At 53.3% G+C, this 16011-nt stretch overlaps 5 non-coding genes across 5 annotated transcripts; 3 read left to right on the forward strand and 2 right to left on the reverse strand.

Annotated features, from left to right (window-relative positions):
- The first annotated feature begins 379 nt into the window (after nucleotides 1–379).
- On the forward strand, nucleotides 380–451 carry TRNAP-AGG (transfer RNA proline (anticodon AGG)). Its single transcript has one exon. It is a non-coding gene; the product is annotated as a tRNA-Pro (tRNA).
- Nucleotides 452–5143: 4692 nt separating this feature from the next.
- On the reverse strand, nucleotides 5144–5215 carry TRNAP-AGG (transfer RNA proline (anticodon AGG)). The gene has a single exon. It is a non-coding gene; the product is annotated as a tRNA-Pro (tRNA).
- Nucleotides 5216–7407: 2192 nt separating this feature from the next.
- On the forward strand, nucleotides 7408–7480 carry TRNAK-CUU (transfer RNA lysine (anticodon CUU)). Its single transcript has one exon. It is a non-coding gene; the product is annotated as a tRNA-Lys (tRNA).
- A 1131-nt stretch (nucleotides 7481–8611) lies between these two features.
- On the forward strand, nucleotides 8612–8683 carry TRNAP-CGG (transfer RNA proline (anticodon CGG)). The gene has a single exon. It is a non-coding gene; the product is annotated as a tRNA-Pro (tRNA).
- A 3658-nt stretch (nucleotides 8684–12341) lies between these two features.
- On the reverse strand, nucleotides 12342–12414 carry TRNAR-CCU (transfer RNA arginine (anticodon CCU)). Its single transcript has one exon. It is a non-coding gene; the product is annotated as a tRNA-Arg (tRNA).
- Nucleotides 12415–16011: the final 3597 nt, after the last annotated feature.

Consider the following 16011-nt stretch of genomic DNA (forward strand, 5'->3'; position numbering starts at 1 on the left):
GCGGGGGAGCCCCCCCCGCCAGGGGCGGGGGGCCAAACCCAGCTCTCAGCTTCACTCCGCTGCCCAGCCCTTAGCCCGGTGACGGAAGAGGGACCTGGGGACGTTCTCCTGAGCTGATCGTCTCAGTTTTCCACAGGCGGAGAGGAGAGCAGAGGAGCGGAACCCTCCAAAGCCCGCATCGGGACTTGCTGACTTGGGAGTCTCAGAGTGTGGCAATGCTGAGCCTTCCCATCCCCCTCCTGTCCATGGAATCAAATCCTTCCCTGACATTCGTGGGGAAAAGGGAAACGATCCATGGATGAGAAAACTGAGACAGCCCAGACCAGTGAGGACAGAGCCACGTTGAACTCAAGAGGAGAACAAATGACCCTCAGGAAGTGGCTCGTTGGTCTAGTGGTATGATTCTCGCTTAGGGTGTGAGAGGTCCCGGGTTCAAATCCCGGACGAGCCCCTCTTTTAAAGAGTAGTTGGGGGCTTCCCTGGTGGCATAGTGGTTGAGAGCCTGCCTGCCGATGCCCCGGTGCGGGAAGATCCCACATGCTGCGGAGCGGCTAGGCCCGTGAGCCATGGCTGCTGAGCCTGCACATCTGGAGCCTGTGCTCCGCAACGGTGAGAGGCCCACATACCGCAAAAAAAAAGAGTAGTTGGGATGTGGGACACACCGCTGTCGCATTCACCAGATATGGACATGTCCACCCTGGTTTTCACCCTCGTCCTTCCTCACAGTGGTCTGGGCTCCTCTGCCCTGTAGGGTCACTCCCGTTTGAGAGACGATTGTGACTTGGAATCCAGTACACCCCTCACTCCCAAAGAAATATCCTAGTATAAGTTGAGCTTTTTAAACCACGCTGTCTTGCAGATGCACAGATAATAGTAGCAGCTCGCTCCGTCGACTAAATAAACCAAAGGAGGAACTGGTGGGTGGCTTTTGTCTGGTAGCCAGGTTCAAATCTTTGATGGACCCATTTCTAAGGTTCCTTTGGTTAAAGAAGTTGAGGAATCAAGTGGGTTCGCGGACCCACTGTAAGGAGGAGACTCCAGGCCTGTGAGAGCTTGGGCGGGGTGACTCATTGAGAACTGACAGGCTGCAGATGTGGCAGCGTCTGGACCCGGTTCGTCGGACTAGACTTTGGTGCATTTTGTACCTAAACCGAATGCCAGGAATTGCTTAGAGGTTCTGTCAAAAGAACGCCCAACGTGGGGCTCAAACCAAGGACCCTGAGATTAAGGGTCTCACGCTTTACCGACGAAGCTAGCCGAGCACCCATGCTTGGTAGACTGCGGCCACGTTTGGAAAGTTGACTGGCTGTGGATAACCCAAAATGACTGGGCTGGGTAGGCCCCGGGGTCAGCGGGGACGTGGAGCACCATCCGGCGACCTGCGTGTTGAGAATGCCCGGAATTCGCCGTGTCCCCAGCCGGAGAGCAGCTGGGGGGAGGGGAGGGGTAAGGCTCCACTCTGACCGACGGACGGAAGGACAGACAGCGGCTCTGCCGCCCCCGGGAGCCCTGAGGCACGGATAGAACTCAGGGCGGGCCAGCCCGGGATGATCCCGCGATGCGCAGACACGCGGCCCGAAATGGGGCAATGATAAGGGACCCACCACTATATATACGCAAACAAGCCTGTGAACCCAAAATAATTGTTAGACTTAACTGGATTCCACTTGTTTGCATAACTCCATCTATACTTCCTTTGAATTATCTAAAAGAAATTTATTTTATTTAAAAACTTATTTTGCCCCAACATTTCTTGGTCCGTCCGTTGGACGATCTTGAGTTGCTGGAACCAGCGACCTGGTGGTGGATTGCTGGAGGGGAATGGAGACCCCATGGAGCCTGCCACGACACCTACCCTGCTCACGCCCTCTGCTTTAGGATCCAGTCTCCTGGGATTCAGGCTCAGAAATGAGACGTCACTGGAGGGAGCAAGCGGATCCTTGCATGCCAGGAGTGAGACCCGGGAAGGTCGGGGCTGGGGCAACCCCGCCCCAGCCCCCTCCCGGCTTGGCTCTCCAGAACAGAAAGGAACTTCAGATACATGATGGACTGGGAGTGGGACCTAGGGGTTGTCTGCTCCTTCCCTACCCCAAATTCTGGAGACAGGGCACCTCGGAGAATCTGCTGAGGACTCAATGAGATTTCAGATTCCACCAACCTCGACGTGCGGACCTGGCTTGAATCCTGAATCTAACCAGCCAAATGCGGAGTGGAGGTTAGGAGGCAGCGGGAACCTGCATGCGTACTGAGCACGAGAGAACACTGCAGCATCACCGTTAATGTTGTTGGATGTGCACGTGGCATTGCGAGTATTTTAGAACAAAGGACTTTATTTGTAGAGATATTTGGTGAAAAAAAAGGCAAAAAGCTTTTACGGGTGAAGCAATGCTATATGTGCTTTAAAATACGTCAGAAAAAAAGTAGAGGGAGATAGATTTCAAAAATACACGGGAATGGGCCGTGTCTCGCGCGCGCCGCCGTCATGGGAGCGGGCGGCGGGAGCGCGGAGCGGCCGGCGGTCCCTGCTCCTAAGGCGCGGGGCTGCGGCCTCGGGGCCTGCCCGCCGCCTACTCCCCGACGGTGGGGACCTTGAGGCCGCGCCCCCAGGCGCCGGGAAGAGCTCAGTCAGGTTGGCCGCTGTCTTACGGGCGGTTCCAGATGAGACCGCGTCCGCCGCCTTCCCGTCGGGGGGTCCCGCCCTCTTGGCCTCGTAGCCCCGCAGGCCTGTCCCCAAGTACCGTCACGGTGGGGTCAGACCTCAACCTAGGGGTTTGGGGCGGACACCAGCGTTCGGCCCGTAACAAGATGGGAGCCGCATTTCCCAGAAATTCCTCTGGAAGTTCGAGTTTGCCGAGGAGAAATCCGGAGGCAGCCAGAAGTGTGGCCTTGAATTTCAGGGCTGCTCTCCAGGGAGCCTTCATGAAGCACCTGCTTCCCTGCTGCAGACGAGAGACAGGCGAGGGTTCTCCAGGGCTGGGGATGGCAGTGGACCCCCGCGAGCTCCAGACCATCCACCTCGGTGCTTGGGCTGAGGTCGTGGCAACAGTTTCCCTGACTTTCCTCCCCCACCCCATTCGGTGCAAGCCCCTGATTTCCCGTGACGCCAGACACCTAAGGTCGCTTTACGTTTTCCTGATGGACCGTTGCTTGATTTGGTTGTGGGTTCTGGAAGGGCGGTAGATTCTATTTTTCCCAGTTATTGGCTTTCTTCCTTGATGTTGAACTTGGCCATGTGGCTTCAAAGGCATCTGTAAAGTAATCAGAGCTGACTTTCAGGAAGAAACTTTAAAAGCTGTTGTGAGGGTCACCCCTCCCCTTTTTGCCCACAGTGTGAGAACAGCATGTGCACAATTAGGGCTACTTTTTCACCCTGGACCCTGGAATGAACACACAGCCACAGCCAAGCTACAGCCACTGCAGCTGATAGGTAGCACCAGCATGAAATAAACAGTTGTGATACTGAGAAAAACAACAACAACATGGGAGTGGAGGAGGCTGTGGTGTTTGGGGGCAGGGGGTTATGTAATTCTGCTCGATTTTGTTGTTTTTTGAGAACTCTAACAATAAGGATTATTTTGAAAACTTTATTCTTTCATCAAAGAATGGAGAGGTGTGAGTACACCCTCTCCTAAAGTTTATTTTTTAAAAAACCCACTGGAAATTTTCAGCTACTATTTCTTCTAAAACTATTTAGCCCCATTTTTCTCCTCTCTTGGGTCTTCAGTGACTCCAATATTATATATTTTGTTAAAGCCCTACAGATCCTTGAGGCTCTGTTATTTGGTTTATTTTATTTTTTAAGTTTATTTTCTCAGTTCTTCAGATTGGGCAACTTCTATTGTTCTGTCTTCAAGTTTACTGATTCTTCTGTTTTGTTCATTCTGCTGTTGCCCATCAATTAAGCTTTTTATTTTGGTTATTGTATTTTTCAGTTCTAAGTTTTCCATTTGGCTATTCTTTATATATTCCATTTATTTGAGACTTTCACTTTTTAAATTTGTTTCAAGTAGCTTGTAATTGCTACTTGAAGCATTTTTACCACAGCTGCTTCACCCACCTTTACCCTCCTTGGCAGATGGTTCCAACATTTGAGTCGGTGTCTCTTGTCATTTCTCCTCCAAGTTGATATTGTCCTGGTTCTTAGTTTGACCAGTGATTTTCAATTGCATCTTGGACATTTTCGGTATTACGTTATGAGACTCTAGATCTCATTTAAATCTTCTGGTTTGCAGCCTTCTCTGACTAGATGCCCCTCTGGTAGGGAAAGAGGGGGCTGCCCTGTTGCTGTCTGGTGCGGGCAATTCACACAGGGTGGGACCTCCTCACTGCTGGGCTGGAGTAGGTGTTTGTGGTCTCCACTAGGCCTCGGCTGATGCCCCCTGTCTGGGGGGAGGAGGGGCGCCTCTTACTGCTCCCCATGTGGACAAAGAGAAGGTTGGGGCAACATGGATGTCCATCATTAGAGGCTGGATTAATGCAGCGCGAGGGTGCTGTTACTAGGTTCTGGGCCACCGGCTGAGGTGGCTCTGAAGTTTCTGTTCAGATCCCAGGAAGGGAAAGGGGAAGTGAGAAAAAACTGTTAAGGTCCCCTTCGTGAGGTGCACGCTCAGGGCAGTCCTACCCAGCCTCCCAACTCTCCCGTTTCGCCCCGTGGGAGTGGGGGGTGGGGTGTCTCTGGAGGCTCCCCGATCCTCCACTGGTCATTAACAACAGAAGCAGTGCAGCCCGGCGGCCAGAGCCTAGCTCACCCGGAACACAGTTGGGGGCTTTCCCGGACCGGGGCACGGGTGGAAGTTCCCCAATTCCCAGCCCAGCAGCGTCGGCTCGGCGCTCCCTCTGGCGGCCAGAGGGGAAAGCCACCTGGGAGTGTTGAGCCTGAGGGATGGGCGGAGGGCGAGGTGTCCCAAGCTGAAGCTGTGGCCTCCGGCTGTGCGTGGAGATCTCTCTCCTTACCTCCCACTCCCTAAACTAATATGGAGCTCAAATTCAGGACTCAGATTCAGGGCTTCTGGCCCTTCCAATCAGGCTGGCGGGCTGGATGTGGGCGGTGGAGGTCGATGGGCCCTCAGAGCCATATTTTGTTCCCGCAGGAGTCCCTGGGCTGGGTACACTGGGAATTCTTGGGATAAAAAGAAAAGAGAATGGGCTCGTCCGGGATTTGAACCCGGGACCTCTCGCACCCTAAGCGAGAATCATACCCCTAGACCAACGAGCCACAATAGACCTGACCTTCTAACTGCCTATTCCAGCTTATCTTCACACCATTTCCCTGTGCAGCCTCAGGTCCCCGTTTTCCCTATTCCGGGCGGCCCCCGTATTGAGCTCGGATAAGTTCAGCTCTCAGCCCTCGAGAAGAAGATAGCGCACTGTCGCCGCCCCTGTGAGCACCAGGTCTCGGAGGCTGACGCTCTGCGGATCCGGGACTGCCTTGTGCCTCTCCTAGTCCTGGGCTCGGCTGGCGTCTCCACACCCAGAAGACTGATGCCTCCACGGCAGGGAAACTTGAGGGTCCTTTCTTCTCTCTACAGCCCAAGGCTCGGGACAGAGCTAGAGTCATGGTGCCTGGATTCCTCCGTCCTGACGAGCCCACGTGCGACGCAGCTGTCGCTCTCCTCCACTGGAAGCGAATTGGGATTCAGAGAAATGTGCGTCTCGTGAGGCTTAGGGACCAGGTGCACCGGTCACCCCAGAGGACCAGTTAGTGTGGCCGGGGCCTTTCCCGGGGCCCTCCCGTAGGAGCCTCCATCCCTGAGCTGGTGGCCTTGTCCACAGCCCCCACCTCTCCCAGCCCCGGAGGATCTGTCTTCTCCAGAGCTCTGCAGAGGGTCCCCAGCCTGTTCTTCCCTGTGCATCCCAGCACCAGCACTAAAATGTTCAGAAGAGCTCATGCCTAGATCCCGATGGGCTTTCTCACACCTGAGATACTACCCTCGCGTGTCCCTCTTGCTCCTGCGACCTCGGTGACCCTCCTCTCCACCGAGCATTCTGGCTCCGTTCTGCATTCATTCCACAAACCCCCTGCGCCGGATCCTTAGCCAGGCCCCGCGCTGAGAACTCTGCAGGGACAAGATTTGTGGGGACCAGCCCCACCCGGAGAGGCTGTGATCTTTGAGCACGGAGAGGCACACACCTGGAAGGGAGGGGTCACGGGTTGGGGCAGGGAGGCTGGTTCAAGTCCTGACCCAGGGGCAGAGTGAGGAGGGGGAGATGGGGGAAGGGCAGAGTGGGTGGGGTTGACTGGAGTGCACGTTGGAAGAGGGGCTGCTGCAGAGTCGGAGGGTGGAAGGAGGGGAACCACACAGCCTTGTTGTGGGGGGAAGGCCCATGGCCAATGGGGTCTCGCAGGCCTTTTAAGCCAGAGATTGTGAGCCCCAGCTCCACCCGGAGCAGGGACTGCATGTTGGGTCTTGGAGAAGGTTTCTGTTGCCCGGGTTTGGGGCAAATGGAGCTCCAGCTTTGGACATTGGCATAACTTAGCTCCTCCTACAGATCCCCGAGACTGGGATGAGGGTGTTCTGGTTACTTTGCTAAGGCTGGGCTGTCACCCTTGGTACTGTGGGGGGCTGGGAGGGGGTAAGAGGCTCCTCATTCAGTCTAGCTCTTCTGACTTTTCAGTAGCGGCAGCTTTTCTAGAGTCTGAGACTTTGTGGGGAAGTAGTGGGAGGTCAGGAACAGAATCCCACCCAGGATCGGTTTTCCTAGCTGAGCAGGAATGGTAAACGATGTGCCCCTGCCCCAGGGACCTTCTGGACAGATGAACCATTGTGGGTGGGACCCAGGAGAGGTTCGGATTTTTCCATTATATTCCGAAGACATTGGTGGTCCTGGGCAGGCTGTGGCTCCGTGGAGTCACAGAGGCAAGGACTCTACAACGGGGCAAACAGAACTGGCCAACGAGCCCTCCCCTCTGGGACTTCGTGGGCCTCTCTGTGGCCCTGCACATAGATCCGCAGAGGGGTGGGAGGGGGCTGATTCTTTGGGTCATTTTAAAAGAATTGGAGCCATAAATAGGCAGGGGCTCGGTACTGAGTTAGGGTCTGGGTTTATGCAAGCAGAGGGAGTGTCAACCCAGGCTCCCCTGATCCTCGAGAAAGGCTGTTCCTTGCCCCCATCCTCACCCCCCAAGGACCACCCTGAATGACCCCGACCCAGGGCTGTGGCTAATGGCCCCACGCCAAAAATTCCACTTTAACACCAAGTGAAAGATTCCCTGTCTGCTGACAGCTGGCTGAGAATGGGGGGCAGGGTGGGGGCATGGTGCCGGGTTTGGATGTCCAGAGTCCCAGTCAAGGACTGTGTCCAGCCTCCAGAAGGTCGACTCCGGGGGCGGCTGCACCTTTGCCATTTTTTGCAGGACCTGCCTTTGGGACTCTGAGAAGCTGGGCGTCAAAGATTGTTCTTGTCTTCGCCCGGCTAGCTCAGTCGGTAGAGCATGAGACTCTTAATCTTAGGGTTGTGGGTTCAAGCCCCACGCTGAGCCCAGCTTTTGCCAAGCTGGAGTGAGGGAGTTCAGATTCTCTCCTGTAAAGCAAGCATTCACGGAATCCTAGCCAGACCAATCACAAGACCCTTGGACAAATTCCAGGACCTCGACACACCATTGACTGAGCTAGGGTTACAGACCATCGTGGAGCTCCGGAGAAGGCATGGGACCTTTGCTTGGTAAAGGAAGGATAGACAGGGTGAAGTGGGTGAAGACACCTGTGTGGTCTTTTTTTTTTTAATGATTGTTTGACCTCTTGGAGGGGTCTGCTGGCTAGGAAGAGACTGCCAACCCCAGGGTCAGCTAATTCTAGAGAAAGTAAACAGTTTGCAAACCAACCAATTTCCAGTCCACACCCTGACCCAACTCCTTATCTAACTTTCACACACCAGGCCAATATTTCCCCTTCCCCAAATCACCCAGGGCCAGATATTAGTTAGACCCCTAGGGACAGCCCCTACACCCTAAACCCCACTGAATCATTCAAACGAGCCAGCCACTGTTTACCACACTCTGCCTTACTTTTCCCGCGGAAAGGATTTGCCCGAACCGCAGGAGGCTCCCAAGGTGGTCGTCGTCCACCCTGCGGCGCTTTGGGGATCTACAGGGAGAGCCAGAATCCTCTATCATCGGAGCTCTCTTCTCCCCGCCGCAGGCTGGCAGCCCTGGAGCCCCGCGCAAAAAGCGGAACCTTCCCATCCTTCCCCGCTGTTCCTCCTCCCCTAGAGATTCCAGGGCAGGGGCCCCACCGTAGGACCAGGGCCTACTTGATGCCGGTCCCCTGCCTCCTGCCTGCTCCCCAGCCACAATCCACAGCCCCACGGCTGTCAGCCTGAGGCTCGGGTTCCCCTGGAGAGTAAGGTGCTCTCCGGGTCACCCAAGCCTCCCGTCCCCGCCCTTCCCCCACCCCCACATTTCTGCTCTTCACTCCCCTGGGGCAAGAATCTATCCCCTGTTGTGGTCCTGTCTGGGCTTAGCGGACCCCTCTTTCTGCCCCTGCCGGTCTGGGTTTCCTGGGTCTCCCCGCTGTGATTCCAGTGCTCCTCCCAGTCCACTTCGGGATAAACCCTAGTCGCGGGGCGATGGGAATAGTTGTGAAGGAAGCACTGGAAGGTGATACTCTAGGGAGGCTCGTTGGTCTAGGGGTATGATTCTCGCTTCGGGTGCGAGAGGTCCCGGGTTCAAATCCCGGACGAGCTCAAGTTGTGGGTCCCGGTTTTTCACTGTTTTAAAGCTCGGGGATGAGAGACCGAGCCTAGAGACTCATCCGGCCATGCGTATTGCGCTCTGCTCTAGGCCCACCCCTGCTGACCCGGGCCCCCGCGCCCCCGCGTCACTCCCCTCCTCTCCAGCCCGGGGAACCTAACCGCAGAGGTCCAGGCAGCCCTTGAACTCCCCAGTCCCCAAAAGCAGCTTCGTTGTGTTCTTCGATCAGGGCAGCTCTTCCCCGGCTGGACACTGGTTTCCTCCGGCTGGTCCGACTGAGATTGCTGCTTTAAGTGTAAAAATACGCATTGGCTTTTGAAGGCTTTGTTCAAAAAAAGTAAGAAGTCTGAGTATGTGTTGAAATGATACTTTGGATATATTGGGTTAATTAAAATACATTACACTTAATTTTACCTTTTTACTTATATTTTTTAAATCTGTGGGAATTCCCTGGCAGTCCAGTGGTTAGGACTCCGCGCTCTCAATGCCGGAGCCCCTGGTTCGATCCCTGATCTGAGAATTAAGATCCTGCAAGCTGTGTGGTGAGGCCAAAGAAATAAAATTAAATTAAATTTAAAGATTTAAAAAAAGATCTGCTGGTGGTTGGGAGTCCGCCTGTGGATGCAGGGGACACGGGTTCATGCCCCGGTCCGGGAGGATCCCACGTGCCGTGGAGCGGCTGGGCCCGTCGGCCGTGGCCGCTGAGCCTGCGCGTCCGGAGCCTGTGCTATGACAGATGTGGCTCGTTTTTGTGGCCTTCAACAATGGACTGCGCTGGGCTAGAGACATGACTTTTGTTGTTGGGGACAGAGGTCCCAGGTCCAAACGCTGACCGAACCCGTAGTTGTAAAAACATTCCCTTCTGTTTTAGACCCTGTAGCGGGGGGAGGGGGGGTTGCATTCCTCCCAACCCAGGCTCTGGACTCAAGACGTTTAGCCCTGTAGGCCGTAATTTCACCATCTGTTAAAGAGGGACAGTTTTGGTTCAGAACAATTTATTTAAAAGACCGTCCTGGGCTTCCCTGGTGGCGCAGTGGTTGAAAGCTGCCTGCCGATGCAGGGGACATGGGTTCGTGCCCCGGTCTGGGAGGATCCCACATGCCGCGGAGCGGCTGGGCCCGTAAGCCAGGGACGCTGGGCCTGCGCGTCCGGAGCCTGTGCTCAGCAACGGGAGAGGCCACAACAGTGAGAGGCCCGCGTACCGCAAAAAACAAAAAACAAAACAAAACAAAAGACCGTCCTTTCCCCCACTGCTTTGTAGTGCAAACTTTCACAAATCAAGAATCTGAGTACGTGTGATTCTAATACTGTGCTGCTTTGTTCCATGATCTGTTTACCCTTGTGACCAAAATAACTTCAGTTCATAATAAATCTTGGTATTCAGGAGTGTAAATCTCCGAAATTTGTTTTTCAAATTTGTTTTTGTTATTGTTGGTCATTTGCACTTTCATATAAGTGTTAGAATCAGCTTGTCAATTTATACAAAAATAGTGATTGGGATTTTGATTGGTCTAACATTGATTCTGTAGGTCAGTTGGGGGTGATTTGATATCACTACAATAATGTCTTTCAACTCATGAACATGATGTATCTCTTCATTTATCAAGGTCTTCTTTAATTGATCATAATAGTGTTTTATATTTTTCTGAAATAGGTCTGGCACATCTTTCATTAGAATTTTTGCTAGGTATTTGATTTTGTGGATGCTATTGTAAATTATATCACTGAATATAATTTTCTATGTTTTGCAGTTACATAAAAATACATTTTTGTATATTAATCTTAGATTGAGTTACATTGTGAAACTCATTTTTTTAAATTATTTTTAGTCTGTAGGATTTTCTACCTATTCAGGCATGTCCTTTGTGAATCAAGGCAGTATTGTTTAATTATTTCCAATCCTTACTTATACCTTTTAACTACTTTTCTTGCCTGATTGCACTAAGACCTCTAATAAGATGTTAAATTGAAATGTGATAGGAGGCATTCTTGTTTTGTTCCAGAATTCATAGTGAGAAGCTTTCAAAATTCTTCCATTAAATATGTTTGCCATCTTTTAGTTTAATAGTTATTACTTGTCAGTTATTATTGCTATGTAACACTCTCAAATGTAGTGGCATAAAGCAATATTTTATTATGCTCATTGATTCTGTGGGTCAGGAATTCAACAGGAAAGAGCAGGTATAACTTGTGTCTGTTAAATTTGGGGCCTGGCTGCAAAGACTTGAAGTCTAGAAACATCTGGAGGCTCCTTTAACAACACAGCTGTCATATGAACTGAGATGAATCAAAGACTGAGCTCAGCTGGTGCTATGGAATGGAACATCTGCACATGACCTCTCCATGTGGCTTGGGCTTTCTCACAGCATGGAAGATTCAGGCTAATTGAATTTCTTACCTGGCAACATGGAACCCCATGTATGTGTTCTACTGAACAAGATGGAAGTTGCCTCCCCGTTCATGATTCAACCTTGGAGGTTCTACAGTGTAACTTCTGCCATACATTATTGTATGAAGAAGTCACAGCCCACTGAGGCTCAGGGAGAAGAGACACAGATGCCACTTCTCAGTGGAAAGAGTGTCAAATAATTTTGTGGTCATTAAAAAAAATTTTATTCAGACTCACAGATATAGAGAACAAATTAGTGGTTACCCGTGGGGAGAGGGCAGGGGGGAGGGGTATCACAAGTGCAAGGAGTTAGTAGGTAGAAACTATTATGTACAAAATAAGCCACAAGGCTATATTGTACATCACAGGGAATATAGCCAATTTTTATAGTAACTATGAATGGAGTATAACCTTTAAAATTTTTTTAAATTTATTTTTGGGTCTTCGTTGCTGCACACAGGCTTTCTCTAGTTGCAGCAAGTGGGGGGCTACTCTTTGTTGTGGTGTGCAGGCTTCTCATTGCGGTGGCTTCTCTTTTTGTGGAGCAGGGGCTCTAGGTGTGCTGGCTCAGTAGTTGCAGCTCGTGGGCTCTAGAGCGCAGGCTCAGTAGTTGTGGCCCACGGGCTTAGTTGCTCTGCGGCATTAAAATTGTGAAGCACTATATTGTACACCTGTAACTTATATAATATTGTACAGCAACTCTACTTCAATTTTTTAAAGTTTTGATATATAACAAATTGTATACATTTAAAGTGCCCAATTTTATATGTTTTGACATTTGTGTACACCCAAACCGTCACCACAGTCAAGATAATGAACATATTCATCATCCTCAAAAGTTTTCTCATAGCTCCTCGCTCTCTCTCCTACCCCTCAATATCAGTTTGCTGAGAGTTTTTTTAAAATCAGGAATGGAGGTTGGAGTTATCAAATGCCTTTACTGCATGTATTGAGGTGATCATATGGTCGTTTCTTAGTCTATAAGATGTACATTGATTTTTAAATGTAAACATTCTAGATAGATAGTTAAAAAATACATATCAGAACTTTAAAGGTATTGCACTTCTGTGAGATGCCCCTCACCCCCCAGCTAGCCTCAGTGGGTTCAGCCCCAGGTGGCCCCAGCTCCCTTCTTTCCTCACCTTCAAGGGTGTAAAGAAACACCCGTCCCCTAACCTCGAGGGTCCTAGAAGGTGCAGCTCTCAGAGACGTGGCTGACAACAGAAGCCACCCCAGCATAGCAATGCCAAAATTGTGAGTGAGTACCCCGGGTGGGACTCGAACCAACAATCCCTGGCTTAGGAGGCCAGTGCCTTCTCCATTAGGCCACCGGGGCGCACTACCTGGTAGCTGGCTTCCCGTCCAGGACCCGCCCCCTTCCACTCTTCCGGCGCCCGATGTCTGTTCCAGCATTTTGCTGTGCTGGTTGCTTTATTTAGGGCCCATCTTGGACACCCCCGGGCCCGGTCCCGTTGGGTCCTGGGGCTTCCCCAGCTCATCGGCCGCTCAAGTCCCCGCCGCGCCTGGTGGGGATGGAGGAGGGAGCCGGGCCGTTGGTGGAAGCCGCCCTGCGTGTGCATCTCCCGGACTGGACCCCGGACCCCAGAACACCGAGCCTAACTTCACCCTCCCTTTGGAGGTATCGGGACCGAAACTTCCCCCAGGTTCCCTCCCCCGGAGCGGAGAATCCCGCCTCTGCCCCAGATGGGGGAGTCAGGGTGACCGAGTACCGGGATCCCGCATCTTCGTTCTGGCTTTTTGGTTTAAGGGTATGGTGCTAGCCTTGGGGGAGTTTTCAGACCCTGTCTGTTTCAGGTGGGGCAAACCGGGAAGGCTCCGAAGCCCCCTCCAGGAGGAGGAGCTCCACCAGGTCTCCCCTTTTTAGTGCCCAGCACAGGGGAGGCGGTCGCTTCGAATTTTTCCAGCTGGAGTAAGTGTCCCTCACCCTCCGCTCGTCTCACCTGGAGGCGAGGCGAGGGGGGACCACGGGACCCTGTTGGGAAGGACACTGGGACTTGTGGACAAGGACCGAGGTGGGGGTGCGGGGAGAGCTCGGAACCTCTGCACTCGTCCTCGGACCGGCATGGCACCTTGTCCCACGACGACGCCCTTGAGGCTCGGACCCAGGACCTGGCCCCGGGATCATGCTCAGGAAAAGAGAGGAGGTCGCAGCTCCTCGGATTCCGGGCATACAGACTGTGGACTCAGCGACCTCACACCTCAAACCACCCCACCGGAGCACGCGACAAAGGGGACCCGGTTTGTCTGCGGCGGAGGCTCCGGTGAGTGGGCCACTGTCCAGGGATGGGACCCCGACATTCCTTTGCGGCGCTGGAACTTGGGCCACGAGTGGGAGTCTGAGCTCCAGGATTCGGCGCCTGTACTCGCCTGCGGGACTTAAAGGATGGGAAGAAAAAGGGTAGGAGTAGCCAGTCACCTGGGCCCCACCTGCACTTGCACTGCCCTCTACTGCTCTACTTGCATCTGCTCCTCTACTGACGGGTCTCCCTGCCTCACTCATACCCTTGAGTTGGCTTTGTGTGGGTCAATAGGGCCCCCTACATCTTCACACTAAAGGAGACTCACATTCTACCCCTCTCTATGGGTGGGTGGTAGGGTTGTCTTACCGCAGGGAATGCTCCAAGTGAGGGTGCTGGAGGGGAAAGCATCCAAACCTGGGGATCGGGAGGAAAAGAGGCCAGGTTGACGGGGACACCCGCCCAGGAGGCAGGGTCCTAACATCCCATTGCCCTTTGACTGAGGATCTGTGGTCACACTCCTGCTCCTTGCAGAGGAACAGGCTTGGATTTCAAACCACCCTCAGCCTCCTCCACTGCTGCCTCTGTCTCTGCAAGCAAAGGGCCTCAGAGCAGCCCTGACCCCAGAGCCCAAGGAACTCAACCAGTCTGCTCCTCCCGACCACCCTGGGCCAGAGCCTGAAGCCTGGTAGAGACCCACACCTGTATCCTGGTCTCTGGAGGCTCCCAAGGCATGGGAATTAGGTTGAAGGAGCTGAGGATCCTCCCTGGTCTACCTGCCTCCAGGGCACCAGGCTCTGCCTTCCTCTTAAAACACCCCCTTACCCCGCTAAGGCTGCTGCCACTGTGGTTGCAGGGTGGGTTGCTGAACTGAGGCTCTTATCTCAGGGATGTGGTCTGTACCACACCTTGGACCTGCCTTTTATGGCTCTGGACTTTTGGGTTTAACTGAGGTCTGCACCCAGATACTCTTGGGCTCCCAGCATGAGTAAATATTACTATCTCATTGTGGAGACCAGAACAACCTGGAATCCACAAAATAAAATCACCCATAGGACACCCCAAGATGTGGCCTCCTGGCCTTTTCCAGACATGCTCTGTTCAGACCCACAGGAGAGAGCTGGGCCCCCCTGGGGAGCCCTGTGCAACTCCCTGGCCCCTGCACAGGTGGACAGAGGAGGCTGGGAGCCCAGGTGACAGAGAGGATAGTATAGGAATAAGGAATAGACATGTTTAAAATTAAACCTGACCCCAGCATCAGGGGCCAGATTCTCTCTTATTTTAGGGGACAATTTCTACCCTCCCCTCTCAAATGCAGGCAGCCCCACACCTGCTGCACCCACCTTCCCTGCCCCAGCCCTGAGATGCTTCTCTCCAGGGATTCCTCCCAGCATCCAGGAGACCCTGTTGCCATTCACAGTCCTACCGTCACTGGTTCTGTGGGCAAGTTGGTACTCAGTGTATCCCCAGCCTCAGCTCAAGACCTGGCTCAGCCAATGGTTGTCAGAAGAATGGACAATACAGTCCCCACCTAACAGGGAGCAATACCACTCCCAAGGAAGGAAGAGAGGCAGGGGAAGTAACTGACCTTGATGGATTTCTAGGGGTATATGCCTAGCTTTAGGAGTGAGAAGCCCTGGATTCAAATCCTGGACAAGCCCTTCACTTGCACTCAGGACACTTTTGTGGTGTGGATGGAATGGTGGGCCCTGATTCTAGGTGCCTTACGTTATGATGGAGAGCAAAGGGGTTGAGACAGGAGAAAGTGAAGAGAGGGGTTTCTGGAGCCGGAGCCCTGCCCTCTCCCCTTGTTGTCCAGGTCTCACTTTGGGATACTGTGGGCTGACCCATGTCCCTGACCCATGCATCCATACTTCCGTGCACAGACTCTATCCCTGAACCTCAGTTTCAGGAGAATTCTGTGCTTCCTGGAGAGATCCTGAACTGGGAAATCTCCACGGCCAAGTGGCTTGTGGTCTGGGGTCTTGCGCCTCCCCATAAGCGTGGAAGGTCAAGGACACAAATCCTGGGCTGTTCTTTTAGGGTTGAGGGAGGGTTGCAGGACCAGGCTCCTCTATTCCTCATCTGGACTTCACAGATCTGGACCCACCAAGCCTGGGCTCTCAAGGGCCTCAGTTTACCCATCTGTAAAGTGGGGATAGTAGCAGCTCATGTCTCAAAGATTTGGTTGGGATCTTAAGTTACTTAATGTTTTGGTAAAGCATTTAGAACAGTGCCTCAAGACTCCTGCCTGAGTTTCCGGCCTGTCTGCCCACCCCAGGCCACCCCAGGCCACCCCAGCCACCTCCCTGAGCAGGGCAACTCTGGGCTGGTGGAAGCCCAGGGTTTCTCCCTGAGGCCCCTCCCAGTTCCCGGGGCCCCTCTTGCCTCCCCACCTCACACTCCTCCCCACCCCTTTGGGCAGGAACCTGAACAGTCTTGTCCTAGATTGGCAGCCCCTAGCTCTGGATCCTAAGGGCTTGCTCCCATCAGGTGATCCAGCTGGACTCAGAGTCAGGGTTCAGCAAAATATTTCAAGGGCGGGAGGAATCCACGGGTCATGCCTGCTTTCCATCGCTCTGAGGAAGAGGCTGGATTCCCACATCCCTGGCACCACCTCAAGCTGGCGCACCCACCTCCCCTGGCCTCAGGATGGTGCTGGGACCCTGGCCTCA

This window comes from Neophocaena asiaeorientalis, unplaced genomic scaffold (genome assembly GCF_003031525.2).
Source record: "Neophocaena asiaeorientalis asiaeorientalis breed wild unplaced genomic scaffold, Neophocaena_asiaeorientalis_V1.1 scaffold254, whole genome shotgun sequence".
NCBI lineage: Eukaryota > Metazoa > Chordata > Mammalia > Artiodactyla > Phocoenidae > Neophocaena > Neophocaena asiaeorientalis.